Raw genomic sequence first — 17,337 nt, 5'->3', positions numbered from 1 at the left:
TGTTCTTCATTTTCTTTTATATTTTTGTTAATATGATTATTTAAGTCTATGAACTTTCTTGAGTGAAGATGTACCTATAGCATATAGATTTTTATATGTAGTTTATATTATAGTTCTTTTAAGATATTTTGCAACTTTTATTGCTTTAGACTGTTGTGAGGTAAAAAAAAAACTTTATATATACACACATATATGTTTTATAGTATTTTTTGATTTTTATTTTTCCATATCATTGCATTTAATTAGAGGATATTGTTTCCCTCTATATCGACACAGAACTAACATTTATATTTCCACTGGTAGACATGAGATTTTGCAGGTGATATATTGCAGAACAGACACCTTTAAAGAAAATAAATAATATAAAGTTGTAGAGTTCGATTACCTTATATACTTTTCGTCTAACCTAATAAACTCAGTATCTTGGTATCAGTAGGATTTTGTGATTTACCCATTACTAGTAAATCCCCTCCTCCTAAAGTTTTGTTTTACTGCCTTATTTACTTGCTTTAAATTAATGAAATCCAATTCTACAACCATTTTCCTCAGGTGTTAGTCATCTGTGCTTTTCTCCCTTCTGTCATCTTCATTCTATCTATTCAATTTCTCTTTTTGGAGACATCCTAAGTTAAGGTTATTTACCTCACATCGTGCTTCTCCTTTCTCTCCATTTATATGCATTTTGTCCAGTGTGTGTAATTCAAATGTAAATTATTTTGATCACAAAACTCTAAGTCCTGCTTCACTGAATAGTCTTTAATCTGCTTTTTGCTGTGATCAGTCCATCCTGGAAGGCACTTTGACATTATTCTAAGTCTGATGGCATCTACCTCTGTCACAGTAGAACACACTCCCTGCAACCTTCAGAAGGAACTTCAATGAGTCCAACAAAAGAGCTTTCTCTCCTCTTTTTTGTTTGACTGCCTCTGTCTCCTAATTATTTTTAAGGTGAAAAGAATGATACATCTGAAAGTACAGAAATAATTTTTCTCTGGCTTGATTTTTTTAAAATATTAATTTCAAGTGCTGTAAGAATTTTAGTTGGAAGTATTGCTTTCTACAACATACTTCCCACACCATAAGCATTTCTGTCTAGAGAACGTCTTGGGAGATAGTATGTTGTAGAAAGTGTGTATTTTTTGAAATTAGATTGTTTTAGGCCTAAAAATGAGCCCCACCTCTCACTAGCTGCATAATCTTGGGTAAGTAGAAAGCTTTTTTCTTTATCTGTAGGAGATAGAAGTATCCTATCTCCAAGGGTTGTTGAAAGGATTAAATGAGAAAATGTTCTTAGAGTTCCTGGAGGATAAGAAGGATTCCATAAATAGTGATCTTTTTCTCATGTGTGTAGATGCTAAAGTTTGCCAGGATACTTTCAGATTATATGCTTTGTAGTTCAGTACTGCTTTCATACATTTATGCCGAGAAAACTTCCCTAGGACACTGAGAAAAGACTTCAAAACAGCCTGAGCCTGCTTAGATATTTTTCAGCTGTTCTGGCTTAAAAAAAAAAAAAAAAAATACACACACACACATGTTTTTAAGAAGAATTAGCTCATTTATTTTTCCTGTTTATTCTTCATATTTGAAGGGAGACCCCACAAACCTCTTATCTACAGCTCCAAATAACCACATGTTACATCATTATGTCTAGTGGGGGGTGGAGGAAAGGGTTAGAGATTTGGCAGAAACCAGGGTTTCCTGTTTTCCTGTTTTCCAATATTCCCAGGCACCAATTCTTACATACAATCTTAAAGTGTTTCAGCTTAATGCTGAATATTGTGTTCTGGCCTACCACCTGGACCATATTCCCCTAAAAGGTTGCATTTTCTGATTTCAATAGTTAGGAAGCTAAGTGAAATCTATAAATCCCTGTTCAGATTGTAACAAGATTCAATATAATCTTTTCCCAAATGGATCATCATGATCATCACAGCATTCGGAGAATCAGCATAAAAAAAAAAAAAAAATCAATGTAAAAAAAAAAAATAGTAGGTGTGTTTGTGCATGTGTATGTGTGTGTTTGAACAGTAGATGTTAAGTTGTTTCTTTAAAAAGATTTTCATCCCTGAAAAAATCTTCCCTCCTTCAGAACTGAAAAGGTTTAACTCATTTCCTTTTAGGACATAACCTGTATTTGGCACTTTTTAAACAGAAATACATTTTAAAAAATATTCTTTTTTTATTTTTAGCTTTTCAAAGAAAATTCTGCCCTTTGGGAAATCAGATTAACACACTATTTCGTTGTTACATCCATGTTTTAAAATATATATATTTAAAACTTACAAATACATTTTCTTAAGACAACCAAATTGTCTTTACCGAAATGAATAGTTGCTGTTTTCAATGTTCTGTTTTAATGTTTTTTGCTGATTTTTTTAGGAGTCTTGAATATTTTGTGTGCTTATACCTAGTATACACAGACTTGTTTGTCCAGACAAGTCTGGAGAGTTGTTTTTTTTCATAGTTGTGGTCATTGTGCCACATATTTGCTTCTCTGTCTTCTTCAAAAGAACTGGCTGGACCTTGGGTATGGTGCCAGAGTTACTGTCTTTGATTGCTACTGTGTTTGAGCTGCTCACACCCATTAGTCAATCTGACTTATTGACCCTGGCGCTATTTGGCATTGTGTGCTTATATCAGATAGGTTTTAGTCAGAGTCTATCCGTTATATTTCTAGGCTCTAACTTCTCTGTACAATCCCAGTTTAATCATGCTGGCAAATACCTGAGGGGTTCTATAAGGAAACATTCTAAATGGGCTTGAATTAGACACCCAATAATTTGAGCCAAATCTGCAAACGGTTCAGATGTCATTTATAATGTGTAGGCACTGCATGCTGTATCTTAAATAGAGACAAGCCGTCTCTTAAATCATGGAAAGCTAAAACAATGAACATCCAAATTCAGTGTCTCTTTGCCTTGGATAAAGGCTCACACTTTCATGATTGCAATTTACCTCATTTGCCTGGGGTTCACTGATTTAATTGATAATCACTAAGGCAATTGTTTGCCAAACATCACCGGCAAAATAAACTTAGCTTATACATGTGATTTACTTTATTATTTCTATGCAGAAGTGGGAAAAACTAAGGAATAAGCAATTGAACATAATTTGAATTAGGTAACTGAACATATTTGTACGTCATAACTTATACATGTTTAATAACCACTGTACATTTGCTTGGTTCTTACTTTGTGAGTCTCTATAATATTAATTTCAGAAGGCTTGCTATTTTTAGAGTTAATTCAATTTTGTCAATGTTTTCTTCCAACAAAACTTGCTATTAAGTTTGATTATCTTTAAGAAAATAAACTAAAGTGTCAACTCTCAATCACATAATGCTCTTGTTAAAATCAATCTTTTTTATAACAAATTTGAAAATGTAAGCAACATATAACTTGCAAATACTTGATTAAAATAACAGCAATAATGGATTTTTAGCTTGAGTATTTCAAGATTTGTGCTCATTCTTGGTGTACTCTATGGGTAGACAGTCTTCTGGAGAAGAAACCAAAGTCATGTTTTGTACCATGCTGAACTCAGAGTTTTTTTGTAATTGACTTTGATTGGTTTTTTTTTTTGAAGGATTAAACTCCCCCAAAACTAGCCTGTATAATTGAGGTACATACACACACACAAACACTCACATGCATGCAAATATAAATATGTAAATACGTTGAACTCTTCTTTCTTATTAGCTACTCTTAAAGTACCTGAAAAACAAGTCAAAATTTATAAAAATCAAATAACATTCTATATATTATATATTGTGTCAGTAGACTCATCAGTCTTGACTCTTTACAGCCTTCCTGTCTACCCTTACTGCACTTCCCATATCATGCACATTTATACGTAGGTTCCAGTGGGCCTGACCCCTTGCAGTTCCTAATCCCACCAGGTATCTCTTGTATCAAAAAGATTTGTCTTTTAGGGTTTCAGCTCCACGTGAGGGGGGCCACAGAGTTAAGAGGAAGGGTCTGTGTGGCCGGACAGGGGGTATCTACTTTGTCCTCCAAGACTTCATCATGGATACATATAGACATTGCTTTAAGTGCTTTATATATAAGGACTCATTCACTCTTCACAACAATTTCATGAATTTAGGGAATGAATTATTTTTAAATGAGGAGATTTGCCCCAGATTATACTACCCAGTGAATGAACAGGGATTATACACAAGGCCATTTTGGATCTAGACACTGTTCATTTAATTACTATGTTCTGTAGCTGGATAATAAACTGTTATCTCAGAACCTTAACACAAGAACTCTGTAAATTATTGGATTTCATTTCACTTTCAACCAGATAAGGCATTTAATTATTTTTTCTATGCTGTTTCATGGATGAAGCCTTATGGGAGGATGAAGAGAATTATAAAACAATAAAGGAGGAATTAATTTTCTCTAAAAATGTTTTCTGTATATAGATGTACATGTATATATACACATACCCACATGTGTTTATATATGCAGAAAACATATTTATAGAGGAAATTTGTATACATGTATCTATATACATACACACACACATGCCTACACATGCCCTGAATTTCTCTCTAGAACTCTTATGATAACCTATTTTTATATTCGTTGGGAAGAGAATAGTGAACAAGACTTCCATACTGGAAGACAGATGTCTGTGTAGGCACCTGAGTCACCATCCAAACAGAGTCAAGCTTGACTCTATCCAATCCAAATCAAACTTCAGGGTGAATGTTGGGTCCACTCTTTTCTGTATGGTGTTCTTACAAGTTGAACAATGCAATTTATTTTAAAAACATTTATTGAGCACTTATTGTAGGATGGCAGATTTCATTCCATGGCATATATAAGTAACATACATCCCAATGTGGGGTAAGATAATAACCACAGTATAAAATGAATTACAGAAAATTTTGGAGTGTGTTGAGCATTATTTGAAGAATACAGGAAAAGGTCAGGAAGATAGGAGTCACAGAGTTTGGGACTGCAATCTCGAACAGGGTGGTCACTTTGAAAAACCTTTTAGAGTGTTACAAATGTAGTCAATGACATTTTAGAAAATCTTGGACAATAACATAAATTTGGAATTAGAATAAACAGCTATAAAGAAAGAAACTGAAAATCTAAAATTAATATATTGGGAATATTTCGAAACCTTTAGATTATAACCAGGCCACTAAAATATCTTATTTTCATAAAGGCTCCTACTTTATCTTGTGTTCAAGAGTTGAGCAAAAAGATGTTTAAATCTTCAAAAATACAGCTCAGCTCAATAGCAATGAAAAAGTGATACACACAATAATTGATAAGCAGCAGGACGGAATGCTGAACGAATGGGGACCTGAGCCAGGAAAGGCATGTGGTAGGTTGACCACAGCAAAGGCTCCAACTTGTTCATACCTCCTTTGATCTATGAACTTGGTAGTGCCCTCTCATTCAGACTTTAGGATTAGATATCTGATTTCTTCAAAAATGGGACATTAGCAAATATGGTTTATACAGACACTTGAAAAATGTCTGCACATTCAAGCTTGTTTATTACTGCTCTTGAAGCCCTGAAACCACTCAGCAAATAAACCCAGATCAGTCCTCTTGAGGATAACAGAGATTTGCCCCTCAGCTGTCCAGATGATAACTGGTCCTCCACCAGGTATCTGAGAGGCCAAGCCTTTTCAGTTGACCTGCATGCTGAGCAAGGTTATCACAGATGCTCAGATGAGTCTACCTGACACCGGAACTGCCCAGCAAAGTCCAGCCAAAATTGTGTACTCATACTACAGTGACTGGAATAAATAGCTGGTGTATTAAGCCAGTAAGGTTGGGTTAGTTTGTTACACAGCAAAAAGCTAACTGACACTGTATATTAACCCCTTTAAGGCTGATAGCCCATCATAAGATATTTATCCAAGAACTACTTAATCTTAGTCATAGGATTTTCTATTTTCCTCATAGAAATAGTTCATAAAGGCAAACTAGTTGTTATGCAAATAAAATGATACGTCATTATGCATGCGTTTTTTGTTATCTATGTAGACAATAAGCAAATACAATTGTTTTGAAGTCCTAGAAAACGTAACGAGTTCTAGATAGGCATTTATCACATTTTCATTATGATTTCTAAACACACTCTTCCCCCACCACCTCCAAAATAGTTTACCTGTTAAGTGTACATCTATGAAATGGATTTGTCAACTCTAAGGAACAACGCCAACAGTTATGCTTGACCGTACATAATAAATACATAGTATAAAAATTAAAATTAGACATGATTATTATAAGATGTGATGATTATTTTCATTTTAAGACAAAATTGAATAAAATACTTTATTGATCTGAATTGAATTTCAATTTGCTGGGGTTGGTAGGAGCCAATTTCTGTCCAGCAGTATTTGGATAGAGAGGCTTATGAGGCCAATAGCCTATTCATTGCAGGTGATTAAAAAAAAAAAAATCAATAAATTACTTTTATTACAGGATGAATTTCTGCTTTATATGCCAACAAAGAGCGGAAATGCTAGAAGCGATTGAGGACTAAATTGCTACACACTTGTTTCATCACATCAGAACGTTAATGCTAGCGCTTGATTATGACAGGCAATCCAATTGCATGAATTTGGACTGCAAGGCACCCAGGCTTTTATATTCATTAGAAAAGTTATTGATTCTGGAAAGTTACCACTAATAAAACTACACTATTTTTTCAGGCCTGTTATAAGGGCACAGACAGATTATTTGATCAATGATATTGAACAAAGAAAAAGTACTCATTGCTTATAATCTCTTTTTCCTCCCTTCTAAATAGTCCAGTGGTCCCAGCAGCAGTATGTTGAGTAAATATGGAACCCGTGTAAGCCCAGCATAAGTTCCTCTGTGTACAATTGTAAGTTCTTATTTGGCTTTACAGAGCTATGTACAATTTTTGATAATAAAATCACATCGTTTTGATAAAAATATTGTTAAGCAGAATCTAAAGTCAAAAACAGCAATAATATATAAGTATGTTAATAAAAATTTTACATTTAGATAAAAGTATAATTTCTTGTGATTTAGCTTCAGCAAGATAATCCATAAATTATGCAATTATCAGTTATTAGCTGCTTGGACTTCTATACAAGTTAAGGTTTTATCTGTTAAAGAATAGCTCCATAGAGTTTCTACAGAACAGTTTCTATAATCATTAATTTTAGTCAAAGAATATTGTTCCACTATAGCTACACTGAATGGAATTTTCATAAATAAAATTAATTAGTATATAATTCTTACTTATTTCTTATATATTTTTAAAGAAAATATGATGTTATCTAGTCTATGGACAATCATTTAATGTCTCTCTGCCTAAGGTTTGTATTTGTAAAATGGGATAATAATAGTTTATTGTTAGTATTAAATGAATTGGTATATTCAAACATGTATCAAACACTGTCAAATACAAAATACTATATAAAGCTTGGTTACTAGAATTATTGAACCTTCTATATGTCCTGCTTTTTCTATGCTTTTGCTCCCTACCCCCACCCCCAGGCCTTTTGGCTCCATAGGAAGTGATTAATATTTTTAATTTTCTTCTCCTTTACTGTTCAGAAGTTATGTCTTGTATTATATTATTTTAATAGTTACCCTTAAAATTTGCACATGTATATATAAGTCCTAAAGTTAATAAAATCTTTACTTTCTTTCTCCAAATCTAAAGACCTTAAAATGCTTTATTTCCCATAACCCCTCCCAGAGCACATTTACAATCGCTCTATTTTTCAAATTTATAGCTCACTTTTATAATGTACACATTAAAAGTTGTTTAGTATTTTATACAGTCAGAGTATATTTAGATGGATCCTTATATTCCTTACTCTCCTCGCTTTAATGGATTTCAGACCTTTTTTCCGGGATCATTTACCTTCCTTTCGAAGCAAGGTTATTTTATTGAGGGCCATTTTAAAAAGTAAACGCTTCCAGTTTCTCTTCATTTGTCTTTATTTTGTTCTCATTTTTGAAAAAAAATACTTTAGCTGTGCTAAATATAACTTTGTTATTTATTTGTGTCATTTTATGGCAATCCTCTCTTCTGTCATTATCACTTCTCCTCACTTGTATCTGCTTTCCCTGATACTTCTCACAATTTTTTTTATATTAATTCAGTGACATAATTACATATATAACTAGTCCATCAGCACATGTATATTTTTCATTTCAGTAAGTCAAGGAAACACATAGCATTAGGTGAGGTATTTATTTCTTTATATTTTCATTGTGTACTTGCTACGAAGAGGCACGTGGATTTTTTTCTAACGTTGGATACCTTAGTAGAAAAATTCCTAGTACAAGTACTGTGTGATGTTTGAGACTAAAGGAAATTTGGCTTCTGGAAAAGCGAATTATTATACTATTTGGGTTTTATAATTATATTTAACTTAGATTCAATATGGATTGGGATATTTTATCATCATCAAAAAAGATTATATTAAAATCAACATTTGTAATTTAAATGTATTGTTAAAACACAGAAAACTTATAATGTACCAGTACATCTTCATGTAAATTTGACACTTATAATTCATCTTTTTTTTCCTATTTACCTTGCTTAGTCTCATATTTATAAATATAAGCTGTAAATTCGAGAATCACACTATATGCCATTCTGTCCCTCACATCCAATGACTAGTCAATCATTTTACGATTGACCCTAAGGAGTAGAAATAGATTTAATTATTAAGAACTATATGACTAGCTGCTACAGCGAAAAACTTTTAACCATCGGCATTTTACAAAAGCCTAGCTTCTACTTTGAAGAAAAATCATTCGTTTTTTTTTTTTTCCTTCATTAACATTTGCTGAATAAACAATTAGTGAAAATATCATAGGAAGTATGCTGATCTCAAATGGTTGGTTGAAGAACACCTTTTAAACATGGGCATTTCTAGTTCTGTAATCAATACCATTGCTTGCAGTTTTTTAGGAGCACCTTGAGTGCTCCTAGAGCATGTTCTGTTCTGTTCATTTTTGGATCCTTAAGTTGGCACAGCCCTTTAGGAAGAGAAAGCCCTCAGGAAGATACTTTTGAATATACTGAATAAATTTTTAGGCATTTTTATTGATTTGATTAACGGATATTTTCAATCCATTGACTTATCTTGACTAAATATGACAAATAATAACATTTTTACAGTGTTTTAGTAGAATCTGATTTGCAGATTAAGTTACCACCCTGAAATGATGATGGGAGTTTCATTTTTCTAAGGAGAAACACCTTTGTTTTCACAAAATGAGACCTTCAGTTTATAACACAATTAATGTATAATTGAGGCTTATACTTTTTAAAAACACTGATTTATTTGAAATCTATCTTAATTTAGCAATGGTTTATAATTGGAGCAATCTTCAACTAATGTACTGTGAATAACCTTATAAAATGTAATTCCATGAAATGAAATATTTTTGTTAAAACTAAATGAAGTCACAGAAATTTGAGTTTTAATTTTCTAAAGAAACAAAAAAATCTGTTGAAATCCATGGACCTAAAATGTTGTCTCAAGTTATTTTAAAAAGCCTATTTTAATAATTTTTGTAATATTTTATCCATCCAATATTTATTCTTTTATGAGAATAACTCTGGAGAGAGTCATCTTCTTTTACAAAAATAACTGCAAAGAGTCATCTTTTTCTTTCTGTCAACAATTAAATGTTGAAAGCCACATCTGTATTGTGTTACATTCAGCTAGTGGTGTTTATGAAGTTAATCTCTGTGAGGAATATATGAACAGTATTTAAAAGATATCACTAGCAAAATCATTAATTATTTTTTTGAGAAAATTATTAACTCATAACAATGCTAAGTGGTTTATACTTTAAATATTTTCAGTTTTTACTATTAGTTAAATAGTAAATCTCCTAATACTCTTTCCAGAAATTTATTATTCCATTGGATTCCTCTCATCTGAGCATTGTTTAGATGTATTATAAAGATGCCGGGCAAGACAATTCTCAATAGCTATTTAATTTATTTTAAGTAATAAGTGCCTATGTTCTAAGTAATAAGTGTTAATTAAAACTAATAAAGTAATGAAGTGTTAATTAATAAGACTCCTAGTTTCCAATTCAGTTTTTTTATTCAACAAATATTTATCAAATGCTTATTATATGTCAAGGCCTGTTCTGAATATTGGGGAAACAATAGTAAAAAAATTCAAATCTGTACCCTGAAAGAGCTTATATTGTAAGAAAGAATATAGGTGTTTTATATGTATATATATATATATATATGTGTGTGTGTGTGTATGTGTATACACACACACACACATACATACCCACACACACACACACACACACATATATACACACACACACACTTTTTTTCAAACCATCATAATCTGACATGGTTATAAATATATTTATCCATGTCAGATTGTGACAAGTTTTTAAAAGAATAATAAAATAATACATGCAGTGAGAAAGGGATGAGGGAAAATATAAGCATTTGGAGATGCCCAGGGAAGATCTCTCTAGGGAGATGCTTGCTGAATAGAGAATTGAGGTAAAGACAAGAATCCTGCAAATATCTGGAGAAAGAGGGCTCAGACTGGAGGAGCAGCAAGGTGATTGTGGGCAAGTTGAAGACTAGGGAGGAGGCCAGTGGGGCTGTAGTAGAAGGAGAACAGAGGAAAGTGGGTGGGAGATGAGGTCAAAAAGGAAGTCGGTCAGATGTATAAGTAAGGCTTCCTTAGTTGTGGTCAGCTTGTTGGATTTTATTTTAAATGTGATGAGAAGCTATTGAAGGATTTTCAGTGAGGGAACAACACAATCTGATTTACATTTTAAAAGGATCGCTTTGGCTGTTTTATGGGGCAGAATAGAAGCAAGAAGCGCAGGTAAGAAGCTATTAGACTAGCCAGGCAAGAAATGGTGATGTTATGGGCCAGGATGATAACTATGGAGGAGGTGGAAAGTGCAGAGGTAGGATGTACCTTGCAGAATAAAAGATGTGAGAAAAGCACAGTCCATTTTCCAAACTGCAGAAAGTCAGTGTGATTAAATACAGTGAGGGTGTGGGGCAGAGTAGCAAGAGAGGAGATTGAAGAAATGTGCAGGGTCAGGTTACAGAGGGCCTTTTAGGGCTTGGGACACTGTCTTGCTTTATTTTAAATACAATGAGGAGTCACCAAAAGATGTTAAGTGCAGAATAACATAATCCGACTCACATTACAAAGGTTATTCTGTCTGGTTTGTGGAGAATAGATCACAGTGGGGTAAGTGTGAATACCCAGGATCAATTTAGGAAACTATTGCCAAAAACTAGACAAGAGATGATGGCAATGTGGACTGGGATGGAAATAGTGGCGATGGGAAGAGTGACTCTATACAAAGTAGACTCTGAAGTTAGAGCAGACAGTTTATATATATATATACATATACATATATATATGTACATATACATATATATACTTTTAATACATACATATATATACATATATATACTTTTAATACATACATATATATACATATATATATGTATGTATATGTATATGTACATATTATACACACACACACTCACACTTTTAATGGTTTATTTGTTTGTTTTATTTAACTTTTGATTTTGGTTTTGATTTAATGGGATTGTATTATACACATTACTCTCAGCATGACTTAACATTTTAAGTGCTTGATGCAAAGCAAGCTTAAACAATATTTTGTTGAACCGAGCTGGAATACTTCCTAGCTTTGTTTTTACTTCAAGGATATCATATATCTAATCCATTCTTTGTATAGTGTGAGCTTCTAAAATTTTTAAAGAAATGAAGTCGTGCTTTATTTGAAACTCATCAGTGGTTCTTCACTGCTCTTAGCATAAGACCCAAAGACCACAACATAATACACATAGAACACAAAGCCCTTCATCTCAGTAGCTTTATTTTACAACTTTCTGACCCACCCTCTCTCTTTTTCTTTCATTCAATATTGCAGATATGCTGAGATAATTATAGCTCCTCAATGTGCCACTTTCTTAGGTCAGAATGCCCGAGCGCCCCTCTTATTGTTCTAATCACACACTGGTGATTGTATTTCTTAGAGAAGCTTCTCTAATTTCCCAAGTCTAAGTCAGATGCCCTCCTACGTGTGCCCTAAACTACGAGCACTCCCCTGTCACTGCAGCATCTCATTGTCCTGAAATTGCCTATTTACTTTTATATGTCCCTTATTGGGCAATATGTTTCTTTAAGCCAGAGACTTTTTTCTCCATAATTTTATTCTCAGGATATAGAATATAGTATATGGTACCTATACTAGGAGTTCGATGAATACAACACGACATTACATGAATAAATGAAATTATTACAAAGCAGAGAATAAAGTTTCTGTAGAACATATGTAGATTAAAATGAACACAAGGCCTGGGGGACATTAATTTAAGGAACGGGAAGAACAAAAATATAAGAAAAAAGGAAAATGAATGGCTATAAGGATACAAGAAGAATGTGCAGAGTATTGTATCACAGTTGTCCAAGAAAAATAGAATTTCAAGAATTGATCAATAATATCAAATGGAAATAAAAGTCAGAAATAATGACTACAAAATAGTTAATAGATTTTGAAACTGAAAAGACATTGATGACTTGATGAGAGCAGTTTTAAGATACTTGAGGATACAGAAGGTAGATGATAAAGTGCTGCGTTATAAATAATACAGAAGGGGTTGTTGACAGCACTGCTCTGCTGTAATGTGGCAGGAAACATTCTGTGTTCTATGTTATCTTTCTACTCACTGCCTTCTATGGATAGTGAGTCCTGGTAACTAGCGGATGTTTATTTACTAAGTACAAACAAAGTCATGTTTCTTTTTTTAATACATCTGAAAATAATGACGAATAATGCAAATTTAGATAAGTCGATAGAATAAAAAAGTTGCGAATCTGGATGAGCCTGTGGAAGACAGAAGAGAAGGGCAGAGGGGTGGAAAATCTCTGTAGAGAATTCTGAAGTGAGGGAAGTTTGAAAGAGTAGATCAAAGTGAGGTTCACTGGCCAGTGGGTGGGACTTTGCTACAGACACCAGAGCAAAGAGACCGGGAAGAGATAACCATAGTGTCCAGGAGACTATGCCTCACAAATCTCCAACTCCAGAGAGGATTATTGCCCTACAGCCTGGCTGATGGGCTCTGAATTCCATCTGGGATCTGTGCTGTGGCCTCACTTCTCATGGGCTGCTCCCAGCTGATGACTGAGGGAAGCTCATCATCACCTTGGTAGACATGAGTTCCTCAGAGCTGACTTTGGCTCGGGTACTGCTCAGAGGCCATGCTGACTCTTCCTTAGACAGGATAGCAGTCTAAGGTGCTTCCCCTCACACTTCTCTGGCTCCTTTACCATTTTCTCTTACAGAAATTTTTCCTAATAAAGTCTTTGCATATTTAACCCTGTGGCAGTGTCTTCTTCTCGAAGACCTAGACTAACATTATAGCTAATGGATATTTTTATTTTTGAAGGGAGGTGAATTGCTGTGCAGTTTGTGATGTATTTCTTTCCTTGCTCAGGTTTCTTCAAGAGATATTCAGTAAAATATTCATTTTTCAATGATGATCATTGAAGTCGGTTCTTATTTTGGGGAGCAGGGATAAAGTGAAATGAAGAGAACTTCTCAGGAATGTCATGGGTTAAAGATAAAAGTTGCCCATTGCATAAATCACATGTAGGTTAAGCAGTGATAGTAAGTTCTTCACATAAGTAAAAACCATGAGTATCAAGGTGATGCTTATTAATGCTGAAGATGTGATTATGTCATTCAGGAGTCTTACACTACACCTCAAAAGAAATGATGTGTTCCTGATTTTGAAATATTCTGTGAGCTAGGTGGCTGATAATAATTATATAGTAATAAAGCAAAATAACAATGCCTAGGATCGAGTTTCAAAGATTCACAGGATATTAAAGCTACATGGCAACTTCATGACCACTTATTATAATTTCTTAATTATAAATACGAGAAATGGACAAACCATAACTGACTTGCAAGTTGATGCAGACTGTAGTCCTCAGGCTAGAGCTAGTAGCCAGTTCTGATCCACATATCTGACAGACATCTGATGTCTAATGTTTTTTTGAACATCCTAGTGAGAGAACCTGCAGCCCATTGAGAATCTACAAGATGAAATGTATCAAAAGAAGAAATATGTGTGGATGCAAGCATACATAATAGAACTACATTCACCTATTTTTACTTCTCTAATGATAATAGCTGTTGTTAATTGAGGGATGACTATGTGCCTTGCTCTTCACGCAGGCTAAGGAGTTTCTCACAAGACTCATAAAATGTAAATAATTAAATCCTATTTGTATAGATGATGAAAATTAAGCATATAGAGATATAAAGTGCCCAAGGTTTCATAACTGAGCCCATTTCTTCCATTGAATCTTAAGTATTTTTTAATCTTCTTAATTTTCTATTTGAAAGCCCATCTGAATTGTCTTTAAATGTTTATTTATGTATATTTATTTTTCATGTAATTTGTTTATCACAGATAAAAAAAGTAACAGCTGCATTTAATGACTATGACAACATTTAAACAGGTGGATCTCAAAATATGTGAAATGAGCATATTGCTGTTGTTTATTATAGTTTTCCTTCTATTTTTCCTAAAAATATCTAAACCCTTTGAACATTTAAAAAACGAGCATTTGTTTTATTATGTTTGGTAATACAAAGGTTTTTTTTTTAAGTGTTTATATAGTGACCAAAATACTAATTCTAAACAATAAAAACAGATGTTGCAAATCCTGCTCAAGATTTGGAAATGTTCTGTACTATCTTGCAAATAAACTGGTTTTGTTCAAATCAAATATGAGAACTAGTTTTAAAACTTTTTTTAATATACCAATAAATATTAATACCCTTTTCTAACAGTCACATTTTTCCCTCAACTCATTTGACTGATATATTTTATTAAAGCATTTACTGTTACCAAGAGGAAAATTAACCATGTATACAAACATGTATGGCTATAGGCCAAGAAGTTCAGTAAACTAGGTCTGCTTACTTTGTTTTCCTTCTGTTCTTGTGCTATGGCCTTCTTTAATTTTAAAAATTGATTGTTCTTACTTTTACATTTAATGATATCAACTGTATGTATGTTCTGCATCAAGAAGGATCAGAATTTTCTTTCCCACCTCTCCTCTTCCACCATGATCTGTTGTGTGTGTGCATGTGTGTGTGTTTGTGTGTGTGTGTGTGTGTGTGTGTGTGTGTCTTCAGTCATAGATATCTGAGGTAATAAATAGGTGTTTGAAAAGATGAGGAGGAAAGAACTAGAGAGATAATGCCCTGAGATTCCATTATAATTTATTGTCAGCAAAAGAAAGTTTCTTTGCTTGGTAGATGTGTTCCTATATGTTTTAAAGGAAGGGCAAATGATTATCAACTCATGACATGAGGTCTGAAATTCATGTGGTACGTTAGAATTCAGGGATAGAAAATGGTAGTTGGGGAGGGAGGGAGTAAGTGATGGAGGGAGACGAGAGAGAGAGAGAGAGAGAGAGAGAGAGAGAGAGAGAGAATGACAACAAAAATTGTGAAAGCCTCTAGCAGGTGATATGAATAGAAATCTTTGGAGAAGGAATAAATAAATAAATAAATGTCCGACCAGGCATCTTATAGAATTTTCTATATAAAGCACCTCAATAATTGTCTATTGATTCTCTGTCCCAGACCTTCCCTTCTATGCTCTTTTCTGTATCATGTGGGGAGAATATCTGCAAACTACATTTTCCAGACTTCCTTGTGGAAAACTTTTAGTAAGCTGCTGACAGTGGGAGGCACCAGCAAGAGACCGGAAGGTGGGAAGAAGGGCCAACCACTATGTTTAGCCATTGTTTTAGTCCTAGCAATGCCTTCGGCAAGGCACCAGCAAGTGCAAGCCTGGGTTCCTGCTGAGACAGCACAGTTCCAACATCAGCGGCAGTGAATATTCACGTGGCTTCATCTGCCCTGTACTGGTATTGTGAGTCCTGACTTCTGCAGTGCAGGGCATGTGGGCTCCTGGCTTCCTGCAGCAACGGTGGTGTGAGGAACACCACCATCAGCAGCAGCTCAGCCAAATGGAGTCACTCCATTTCTCTTCTGTTGCTTTGGCCCCGGGAGTGGCACTGCCATCCTGCAATCACTAATAGCACTGAATTCTGCAGATACCCATCTCTGAGACTCTCTTTTTTTTTTGTTTGCTTTTGTCTCTCCCTTTTGTTTCTTTTTGCTACTTTTCTGGTGCTTTTATAATTTGTTACTTAATTTGTTACTTTTTAAATTTTTGAATCCAGTGTGTTTGAAATACCTAGAATTGTTTTTGTTTTCTTAACTGGATATGAGTAGACACAGCTACGTGCGATATGCCGGTGTCCTACTCAAAAATAATACAGTAAACGTTTACATTATTTATCACGTGTTCTACTGTTTTTAGGGAAGTGACAATATACCAAGTGTAGTGTATGCGGGGCCTTGGAATCTGTCAGTATAAATATATATTTACATTTATATACATTTATATACATTTACATTTACATGTGGGTGTATATATATGTGTGTATATATGTATATATATAATGCCAATTTCCTTAGAGTATATAAATAGTGAATATAAATATTACTATTCTGATTAAGTAGCTATGCATTTTCATCTTAGAACTCACTCGTTGTGTTGCTTTCTTAGAGCTAGTTCTTTCTGTGTAGAACTTACACATTTGAAAATGTAGCTCTCTATGCGGTGTGACTTGAAGATGTGAAAGTATCTATCACCCCTAAAATATCAATTCGATTTAATAGGTATATATTCTTTAGTGAAAAATATATGTAGATAGATATATTTCTGTATTATATATTTATATACTAGTTAAAATCGTTATAAATTTTTTATTAAAGCATAACAACCAAAATAATTATGACATTATATAGCAATAGGTAGATTTTATCTATAATAGATATAATGGTGATGAGAGGAGAGAACAAGTTTTGTCAGTGAAGAAAAGGACTCAAGGTAATCCCAGTGAAAGAGAACTTTGTAGGCAAAGATTCAGGGGAATAACTGTCATACAGGACAAAGAGGGACAGACACGTGGCCTCACCAGAGAGGGGAATGATATGGTTAAAATGATACCTAAGAACTCAGCCATTAACAACACTCTTTTGTATTTAAAGTTTTTTATTTCAATAAAGCCCATGTTAAAATAACAGAATTTTATATGGGGAAATTACACATTTTTATAAAAAAATCAATTTATACTTAAGAAATTTTCAGGTAAAATAGTATTGGGCAGATTGCAACTGGGAACAGGACCAGCTGGGTCTTGAGCCACAAACTCAGAAAACAAAAGGGAAGGGA

Source organism: Rousettus aegyptiacus, unplaced genomic scaffold, assembly GCF_014176215.1.
Source record: "Rousettus aegyptiacus isolate mRouAeg1 unplaced genomic scaffold, mRouAeg1.p scaffold_m13_p_11, whole genome shotgun sequence".
NCBI lineage: Eukaryota > Metazoa > Chordata > Mammalia > Chiroptera > Pteropodidae > Rousettus > Rousettus aegyptiacus.
This window is presented reverse-complemented; position numbering follows the sequence as displayed.